Here is an 11,266-nt window from a genome sequence, read left to right as displayed (position 1 = left end):
GCAACAAAACCCCACCCCATCCATACCCCAGTCTCACCTTTTGTCCAATGGTATGGAGATGCTGGCTCTATGCTAGAAGAGTTCGCTTGAACTACGTCAAATAGCCAGGCTTGGGGCAGCAACATTCTATGATGAAAAAGATCTTTGCAGGGGAACAGAGGGAAAAGAGAAAGACTTATGTCTGGGCTTGAAATAGAGCTCAACAGACCACATCACCCTCCTCTAAGAACCTCAGAAAGTCAAACTCTTAAATCAATCCTGTAGCACTAGAACAGCAGCTCTCTGAACTATCAGAGCCAGGTCAGAGGACTGAAGAACAGAGGGAGCAGAATGGGATACTTTGTTAGGGGAGATTGGGCAGTACTCCACTAAACCTGAAGGAAAGAGGTCAACATCCTCCTGGGCCCAGTTCTGTACCTTCAAAAGGGGCATGAGACCTAGGCTAGTGAATTGTAAATTGTCCAACGTGGGAAGAAGGGAAGAAGTGTTGAGATATAGCCCCCAAAGAAACCACCACCAAAGAGGAATGAATCAAAAAGTGAGCAAAAGGGGAAAATGAGGAGAAAAACTGAAATTATCAAAGATCTCTGGAAGAAGAAAACGCTAAAACCTTGATGATACGTAGACAAATCATCAGAGCAAACACTAACAGCAGAAGGAAATATGGTCTCCAAATCTAGTAAACAAATTCAGGCATCTATGAATAAATACTGCAAAACAAGGGAAAATAATTAAACACTTATCAGACCAAGGACCCTATGGGATTTAAGAAGAATGTGGAACCACAACACACTGCTCCTCATTGGCTTAAAAAAAAAGAAATGGGAATTATGAAAGCAGAAATTATAGCCTACATAGCAAAAATAATGGACAGAATAGAACAACTAGAATCTGTGATGGCAAATTTTACCAAAGAAACAAATGAAAGAATGAAATATTATTCAAATACATAGTAGTGAAGGACAATCTAAAAGAAAGGAAGTCCAAAAAAAAAAGAGAAACACTTAAAGAAAATATGTTCTCTACCCAAGCAAAACACTGATTTTGAAGATAAGATGTGTGAGACACATGAGCATCATAGGTTTCCCAGAAGAATATGAGACAAAATACTTGAACACTATAGTGCAAGAAGAAATAAAAGAGAATTGCCCAGAACTTCTAGACACAGAAAATGAAATACCATTTGAAAGAATTCATAGGCCACCTCCAGAAATAAAACAAAGCTCCAAGACTAATAATGGTTAAATTTAACAATTCATTTCAGAAACAACTTCTGCAAGCAATCAGGAGAATGGCCTTCAAATACAAAGGAAAGAAAATTCAAATATCACAAGACTATTCTGCACATACCAGAAAAACAAGAGAGAGCGGAATATGTTCCAAAGAGCAAGAGACCTCAGGATGTCACCCAGGGTGACCTACCCTGCAAATCTGAGCATAACCATAAAAGAAAAAAGATAGATAATCAATTATAAAAAATCATTTGAAACATTCTTAGAAAGAAAATTAGAACTATGGAGATCATATCTCAGACACCCTAGACAGCAGAAATTCAGGAAATGCACTAGCCAAGGAGAGCAACAGAGAAACCAAGAAGAAATTTCTTTCTAAATGCACACAAGGAGACAGGGGTAAAGCCAGAAGTCAGGTAGAGGCATGGACAGAAATACCCTGCCTACAAAGGAATTGATTTTTTTGTGAGACTACATTACAAATGGGAGGGAATGTGAAAGGAGAAGAGTGCAGGGAGAATAGAGTGGCATGTGTAATGTGTCGGAGTCTTTGATTTCTCAAAGGCTAACAATGAGAGGAAAGTGATCATTGTGGTCTCAGGGAGAGAAGAACTTGCAGGTGAGTGGGTAAGGAGAAAGGGGGAAAGTTTGAAAAGGAAAGAGAGAGAAAGGAAGTTCCACTGATGAATGTTCCTATGAGTGAAGAGAAATGTGCTGTGAAGAGAGATGGGGTCTGGGGTGTGTGTAAGGGATTTTTTGCTTGAAAAAGGTAACTCATCCTATCTTGGGAGGAGCTGAGTTAGAACTCCTTAGGGAACTTGCCTTCTGAAGGAGTGGGAGGACATGGACCTAGAGAGGAGATTTTGAGGCGTATGGGGGAAAGGAGGTAACCAAGAGGATAATATAGATCAGCGGTGGGCTGCATAATCAGGAATGTAAGGAAAGGAGGATTACAATGGTGTCCTCTGTCACCTGTAGGAATTGGCTTTATTCTGGGAGTGAAGCAAAATGGGAGGGTGGCGGGTGGGGGAGGGGAGAATGGAGAAAGAATCCAAGAGTCAACCTCTACAAGGCAGTGGCAGAAAGTGCCTAGAAGAGAGACACCAGAATGGAGACCTCAGAAATTCTGATTCCCTGACCAGAAGTTAGAGACTAGATAATTCCAGGGGCCATGAACTAGAGAATGATGTCTGTCTAGAATAGAGAAAAAGAAAAGGTGGATAATGAAGACAGTGAGAGAAATCTCTTCTCAGAAAGGAGAACAAAAAATGAAATTTAAAAACTAATGAAAAGTACTAGCCAAAGGGGAGATGAGGAAGAAGGAATCTATATAACACATGGAAAAAGAAAGGAAGAATTAGATCAGATGATCAAATAAATGTAGGAAAGGAAAAAAAGAAAAAATATCAAGCAAAATCCCAAAGGGAAAGGCCTAACAGGGGTGGAGGAAAGAGATTCAGTAGGAATAGGGCTGCCTTAAAAAAGACTAAGAAACATAGTATTATATAGTAAAGGAAATGGGGAAATCATAACTTATGGGAGAAAAACAATATTAGAGACAAATGCAGTAAAACAGAAACCTAACTCGGGTTAAAGAATTCAATAAAATGAAAAGGTGACAGACTAGATAAGAAAACAAAACCCTGGGGGCAGCTAGATGGCGCAGTGAATAGAGCACCAGCCCTGGAGTCAGGAGGACCTGAGTTCAAATTCGGTCTCAGACACTTAACACAAAAACTACCTGTGTGACCTTGGGCAAGTCACTTAACCTCAACTGCCCTCCAAAAAAAAAAAGAAAACAAAACTCTACAATCTTTTGCTTACAAAGAATACATATAAAAAACAAAGACATACACACAATAAAACTAAAGGGATGGAAAAAATCTTACTGTGTCATCAAGTGAATCCAAAAAAGTAGGAGTTACAATCATGCTGAGAAGTCAAAAACAAACATTCAAAAAATGAAAATGTATAAACAAGAAAACTACAATATACTTAAAGGAACCATAAACAAGAAAACAGTACCAGTAATAAATAAATGTATATCCTCTAAATGCCTTAGCACCAAAATTCATAAAGGGAACATTAACTGAGCTACAAGAAGACAGACAGTAACTCACTAGTGACAGGAGAGTTCATGATTTTTCTTGAGGTTCTGAATAAGTCTAACAGATAAATATAAACAAAAGGGAAAATATGGAACTGAACTAATTCCTGGAGAAACTAGAGTTAAAAGTCATCTTCTAAATGGGATTGCCAAAGAATATACATATTTCTCACCTACGTGGAACTTTTACAAAAATTGTCCATGAATTAGGGCACAGAGAAATAGCAAATAAATGTAAAAAGGCAGAAATAGTAAACACATCCATGACTGAACATAAATTAAGAAAAATCATCATTGGTTCAAGGATCACAGAGAGAAGACACAGACTCAAGCAGAGACTTGAAAATGACCTAATAAATACCAAAATTTCTGAGCTCAGCTAAAGCAGTCCTAAGGGGAAATATCATATCCATACAAATATACATTCACAAAATAGATGGAGAGGATTAATAAACTGAATATGAATTTTGAAAAAATTAGAAAGCCAACAAATAAACTTAAAATAAGTGCCAAAGAGGAGATACTAAAAATTAGAGGAGAAACAGATAAATTAGAAACAACAAAAAAGCCAATAAAAATGGTAAATAAAACTAAAAGTTGGTTGTTTAAAAGACAATAGGATTGATAAACCTTTAGCTAATCTGACTAAAAAGAAGGTGGCAGAAAATCAAATCAATGAAGCAGCAAATGAGCAAGGTAAGATCACAACAATAATAAAAAAAAATAAGCAAAAAGTTATATACAATTATATGCTAACAAAACTGAGAGCACAAAAGAAAGAGGAATATCTTCAAAAATGTATAAGACCCAAACTATCAGAAGACCAGAAGATAAAGATTTTAAATAATCTGATCTCAGAAAAGGAAATAGATCTAGCTGTGACGGACGGACGGACAGACGGATGGAAGGAAGGAAGGAAGGAAGGAAGGAAGGAAGGAAGGAAGGAAGGAAGGAAGGAAGGAAGGAAGGAAGGAAGGAAGGGAGAGACAGACAGAAAGAGAGAGAGAAAGAAAGAAAGAGAGAGAGATAGAAAGACAGGACAGACAGAGAGACAGACAGAAAAAAAAGAAAGAAAAAACTGAGAAAGAGGTTAATGGAATGACAGGAAAAAGGGAGAATCCTAGACAATAGAATTTACTAATCCAGTGTTTGATAAAGTGGAAAAACAAAAATTGCCTAAGGGGAAAAAACTATTTATTTGGGTTTTTTAAATGCTGGGAAAACTGGAAAGCAGTTTAGTAGAAATTAAGCTTAGACTAACACCTTATATAATATTCCACAATATGGACACTTAGGTGGCACAGTGGATAGAGTGCTAGGAATCAGGAGGACTCATATTCCTGAGTTCCAATCTGGCCTCAGATACTTACTAGCTGGGTGACCCTGGGCAAGTCACTTAACCCTGTTTGCCTCAGTTTCCTCATATGTAAAATGAGCTGAGGAAGGAAATAGCAAACTTCTCCAGTATCTTTGCCAAGAACATCCTAAATAGGGTCATGAAGAGTTGAACATGACTGAACAACAAATACCTCTCTTAATTCAGCTTAAAGTTGTACTATTCCGCAATATATTCTAAATGGATGTATGACCTTAATATTAAAGACTATACTGTAAAAAAAAAAAATTAGAAGAGAAGCAGATCATATACCTCTCATAGCTATGGATAGGAGATGGGCATTCTTAACCAAAAAGAGATACAGGAAATTTTAAAAGACAAAATAATTAACTTTTTTTACATGAAACTGAAAAGCTTCTTTAATGCACCTAAAATCAGAAAAAAAAAATCTTTGTATCAAATTTCTCTAATAAATGTTTGATATCCAAGGGTGTGTGTGTGTGTGTGTGTGTCCGTGTGTGTATAAAAGTGTTTAAGGTATAATATATATGTATATGTACATATATATCTCCAAGGTATGTAAACTATATGTACACATGCATATGTGTGTATGTATTTGTAAATATGTAACTATAGATATAGCTAATCACCATTCCTCAATAGTTAAGTGACCAAATGAACAAATATTTATTAGAAAAATAATGGCAAAATATTCACAACAGCATGAAAGAATGCTCAAAATGGAAATGCAATCCAAAAAACCCTGAGGTTTCACCTCATACCCTTCAAATTGGGAAAGACAAAATAAATGGCAATACTTAATGACAAAGGGGTTGTGGAACAATAATACATTGTTGGTGTAGCTGTAAAATGGTACAATCATTTTGAAAATTAATTTGCAGTTATGCAAAAAGTATGACTAAAATATCCATACCTTTTGAACCAGAGACTCCATTACTGGGTGTACCCCAAGGAAGCCATTGATAATGAAGTCTCCACATACACCAAAATAACCAAAGCAGCACTTTTGCTGGAAACCAAGTAGATACCCATCAATTGGGTAATGACCAAAATTCATGTGTTCAATAAATACAGAATACTACTGTGTTATAAGAAATGTTGTATATGATGAATACAGAGCAGCATAGAAAGATCTATATGAACTGATACAGAGTGAAGTAAGTAGATCCAAGAAAACAATATACATAGTAACTACAATAATATAAATGGAAAGAATAACCACATACCCTCTTCCTCGAGGGAGGAATTCTCTAAGTGTTACATGTTTCACGTATTTTCAGACTTTTTCAATGTATCAAGATTTTATCAATATATATTCAGGCTCACTCCACTCTGCATCTACTGCCCTTTTTTGTTGTTTAGTCATATCTGCTTCTTCATGATCCCTTTTGGGGTTTTCCTGGCAAAATGTCAAGTAAAGGTGGGCCTGGAGTCAGGAAGGCTCATCTCCCTGAGTTCAAATATGGCCTCAGACACTAGCTATGAGACCCTGGGCAAGTCATTTCACCCTGTTTGACTCAGTTTCCTTATCTGTAAAATGAGCTAGTGATGGAAATGGCAAACCGCTACAGTATCTTTGTCAAGAAAACCCCAAAAAGGATCACAGAGAGTCAGACATAATTGAAGATAACCAAACAACAAAATAAGGCATTATAAGACAGGAGGTGAGCAAGGCGAAAGTTTCAGGCATGAGGAAGGGCTTGTACAAAAGGGGAAGGGAAGGAGAAGAACATAGGGAGGGAAGGAGGAAGAGAATAGGCATTTATAAAGCACCCATTTACTTTGTGTCTCTGTTTTTACAAATAGTATCTCATTTGATCCTCATAACAATCTTGATTGGGTAGGTACTATTATTATCCCAATTTTCAAGGAAATCAAGAAAAACCAGAGGTTAAATGACTTGTCCAGGGTCACACAACCACAAAATATCTAAGTCAAAATTTGAACTCAGGTCTTAGTAATTCCAAGTCCAGTGCTCTGTGCATTATGGCATCACCTAGCTGCCTCCACACATGCCTTCCATGATATTTCCAGTAATTAATGCCCTCTGCTGCCCCTACCCAATTACTTTGCATGTAGTTGGCACCTATTTATGTGGGTACATACTGTGTGGGTGCCCTCAGTACAGGGACAATTTTTGTATTGTTTTGTCTTTGTTTTCCCAGTATCTAGAGCAGCCCCTGGCCCCTTTAGGTACCTAATATATGCTTGTAAATCTGAATTGAACTGCTGAGTTGTAAAGCAGTCAGCCCAACTCGATGGGAGAAGGAAGAGGGAAACCAAAGTACTGTAGTGGCCCAGAAGGGCAGAGGGGGCAGGGAGGGAGTCCCAGGGGAAACGGAGCCTCAGTAAGGCACCATGTCAGTTATTTTGCATAACAACAGAAAGCCCAAGGAATACAGAAAAAAAAAAAGAAGGCTGGGGAGTGATCACATCTGGTCAGAACTGGCGCTCTGGCTTTTGTTTTTGTTTTGTTTCTTAAGCTGGTTTTGAGAGTTCTCCTTTTGACTGGTTTCAATCGCCCTCTGGCAATTCACAGCTTTGGGATCAGACCAGGTCAGTTCATAGCTGCATTCTACAATAGTGATGGTCATGTGAGTGGAAAGAGATATATACATATAAGAAATGTTATTGTGGTAGAATCACTGTTGTCATCGTTTGTGTATGACTCTTCGTAACCCCATTTGGGGTTTTCTTGGTAAAGATACTGGAGTTATTTCCTTCTCCGGCTCATTTTACAGATGAGGAAACTGAGTCAAACAGGGTTAAATGACTTGCCCAGAGTCACGCAGCTACTAATTGTCTGAGGCCACATTTGAACTCAGGTCTTCCTGACTTCAAGCTGGATGCTCTCTCCACTGCACCAACTAGCTGCCCAAGAATCAACAAAACACAACAACTTTTTGGATAGGATAATAAAAAAAAGTGAAGAGTGCAGGGTCATTGCAAGATCACAAGCCTGAGTGACTAGAATATTCATAGCCTAGGAATGAAAGTTGGGTGTTTGGGTTTTTTGAGGAGGGGATAGAGTTTACAGGGGAGGAGGGAAACGTTCAATTTTTTTTTTATTTTAAATATGATTAGGATATATTTAATTAAATAATATATATATTTATGTGTATATATTTTTAATTAAAATTTGTTTATTTTTAGTATACATCATTCATTTCCACAAGACTTTGAGTTACAAATTTTCTCCCCATCTTTCCCCTACCCAACACCCCAAAACAGCAATCCCACTGTATACCCCCTCGCCCAATCTGCTGACTCCTATATCCTTCCCCACCCCCCTCCGAATTATTTTTAATTATGTATGAAAATAGGGTTCAGCCTCAAAGTGGTATAATTTCAAAGGCTTGCAAATGTCGCCTTGCTCCCAAATCTCACTACCCTCATTGTCCCATGCCAGCCCTTCCTTAAAGAGAGAGAAGTTGGAGGCAGAAAGGGAAGTCATCAGCCTTCTTGATTACCTTCCACTCTTCATTCAGGAAGACAGAACAAACATCAAGGGGCCTTCTCAAGTGACACACTCTCTTTTGGGTCCTCAACAGAAGAAGGTTCTAGTTCATTTGCAACCTTTCTCATAGGTCAAGAACAGAGAATAAGACTGAAGAGTCAAGCAGGGCCATAAGCCTACAATTAGTGGGGCTGAGTAACCTAGAGGGAGATTTGGTTATGGGGCTGAAGTCAGCTATAAGCTGGGGAGAGAGAGATTTAAAGAGAGACAAATACTAAGTCTCATAGCACAGAGGGCAGGAAGGAAGTCTCCCACCAGGGGACCCCAGATCTCGGCTAGAACCCGATTAAGTTCATGTCCTGGGGGATTCTGAACCAAAAGCAAGAGGCCTATTAGCTCTCAGGTTCTTTGTAGCCCACCCAGGAGCCCCAGGTAAGAATCTCTTAAAGCTGAAGTTTGCAAAATTCATGTTTAGAGTCTCAGAAAAGTCATTAACAAAGTCTCCACCTGGAGAGAGGAAGACCTGAGCTCAAAGGCAGCCTTTGATTCTCACTAGCTATGAGATCCCTGACAAGTCCCTCAACCCTCAGTTTTCTCATCCGTAAAATGAGCAGAGAAGGAAATGGCAAACCACCACAATACATCTGCCAAGAAAACCTCAAAAAAGAGATCTAGTCACTAAAATACTTAAAAAACAAAATATTCACAAGCGATGATGAATGCTTAAGAGTATAATACAATGAATAATGCTTCTTGATTTTTTTACCTTATATTTACTAATTTAGCAATCCTAACAATAGCTGACATTTGTGTAGCACCCCAAAGTTTACAAAGAATTTTACAGCCATAACCTCACTTAATCTTCCCCTAAACCCTATGAAGTACAGTTATTATTCTTATGTTACAGATGAGGAAACTGAAATTGTCACACAGCTACCACATCTCACCATGTAATTGTTGCAGATTTATACCAAAAGTGGGGTACACCCCTTACGTGAAGCTTTAAAAAAATCTGAATAACTTACTTAAAAATCATTTATTACTTAACTGTGCAAGATTAGGATGCACAGAATACTCATGAATATACATTAAACTTGGGAAGATGCAAGTGTTACCATATCACATGACCTACTCATGGCAGCTTTGCCTGCCTTGCCCCCCTCCCTTTCCCTTGCACCTTGCAATAGGAATTTGCAGATCTTCCCTGCCCCCTAATAGGCCAAATGTAATCATACGGAGCCTGTGGTGGGATGAGTTTACTGAAGGATGGAGCAAAGCCCACAGGAAGCTGAGAGTCAGAGCATTTAGAGCTAGAGGGAGGAGAGGATGCACTCAAGGAGACAGCTAGACTTGTGAGCACTTGCCCCCTGCAGTGACAGCTAGGCTTGTGTTTTTTTTGTGGTATGGCTAAAGGATAGTGTGGCTCTTTTCAGTGTTATAGTGTATTAACTTCTTTGTTACTATGATTGATTAGGCTTTCTGGTTTGGGGATTTCGTTTTCTGGTGTCTGAATAAATGTTTTTGCTTCTGTCTTCTATATGGAAAGTCTGTTACATTTTGCCATTGAGAACTATGCTGGTGTATTCGTAGTCATCATCAGTGCTATAAATATTGCGTTGGAACTACATGCTTACAGCTCTTCATTGGGTTGAATGATAGTACCATTAGTACTGCAGTGCTCTAAACAAACTACCCAAGTAGGACTTTCAGAAATACATTAACAATTCAGATGGGCTGAGAATTCTAGGCTTGCAGCTTTCAATGCACCAGAGATAAATGCATATTCATATGCCACTGGTGAATACATTGTTGCTCTGTTTACCTTTTAAGCAGTGTGACAAAGAGAATTATACCATCTGACAATTACACAATGAAAAGTTATAGACCAGGGTCAGCCAGGTGGCTCAGCAAGTAAGAGCACCGGCTCCAGTGTTGAGAAGACCTGGAGATCGAATCCCAGGCTCAGACACTCAGCACCACACCCAGAAATAACTGGCCGTGTAACCTTGAGCAAGTTACTTAACCCCGATTGCTTTTAAAAAAAAAAGTTATAGACCAATTTAGGACTGGAAAAAAATCACAGGGAACAACAGGACTTTGTGTGGAAGGCATGATTTGAACCCAGGGTCTTTCTGGCTGGAGTCCAGGGCTCAATCTACCACACCACACTGCTCTCTCTACTTCAACCATTTCTTTAACCACAAAGTTACAGTTCACATCATTCCAATCATACCCTCTGTGAGGCTGATACTTAAAACACCAAACATGAAACACTTATTGGAATTGCTGAATAGGCATTTCACTTTCACCTTAGATCTGTGCTCTTGGAGCTACTTTCCATACCTTCTGACAAATCAGGGAATGGCTAGGACTTATCTTCCTAGCAGTGGTTATGGCCTCTGAGAAGTTGTTTCTGAGGTCATCCCCCTACCAGGCAATCAGCACCCACCCACCCCTAGGAGCTCCTGATTTCTCTTATTCTTAAGGTTGCCACCAAGCATAGAAACGCCCACCTTAGTATTTTTATTTGGTTTTCTATGCTCAAGAAAAGAAATAAAAAATTGAGAGGCATTCAGAAACTTATCTGATCTCAGACTCTTACAGACTGGCACATGTTCATTGCATGTAGCAGCATGGTCTAATGAGAGAGACAGGGGTGGGGGCGCAGGGAGGGTGAGATAACTACCTCAGCCTCTGCAGGCTTGGATTAAGGAGTGAAATCTGGCAGTGGCAGTAAATTTGGGGGCACCTGGAGGACAGCCAGTGGGCAGCTCGGCTGGGGCCATGGAAACCAAGAAGCAGGCCAGTGACTGACTAATCAATGGGATGAAAAACAATCAGGATCCCCCAGGAGCAACCAGAATCATTCTCCACAGCAGGCAGACAAGGCTGCCAAAGCTACAGCCTTGGAATGGAAGAAAGGCCTGATGAGTAATGAATCCTCACCACACCATTCCCAGCCCCATAGAGACGGGGGGGGGGGGGGGGGGGGGGCCGCACCCCCCACCTCAAACATAAGGGGGGAAGCAAAAAAAACTCTATTTTTTATTATACAACACCTCTCGCTTTTTTTTTAATAAAACACTATTCTTGAAATGGAGTGTATCTGTCTT

This window comes from Petaurus breviceps, unplaced genomic scaffold (genome assembly GCF_028583685.1).
Source record: "Petaurus breviceps papuanus isolate PSGF00001 unplaced genomic scaffold, PetGlider_PUasm1.0 90784, whole genome shotgun sequence".
Lineage (NCBI taxonomy): Eukaryota > Metazoa > Chordata > Mammalia > Diprotodontia > Petauridae > Petaurus > Petaurus breviceps.
The sequence above is the reverse complement of the archived record's forward strand: the minus strand, read 5'-3'. Positions refer to the sequence as shown.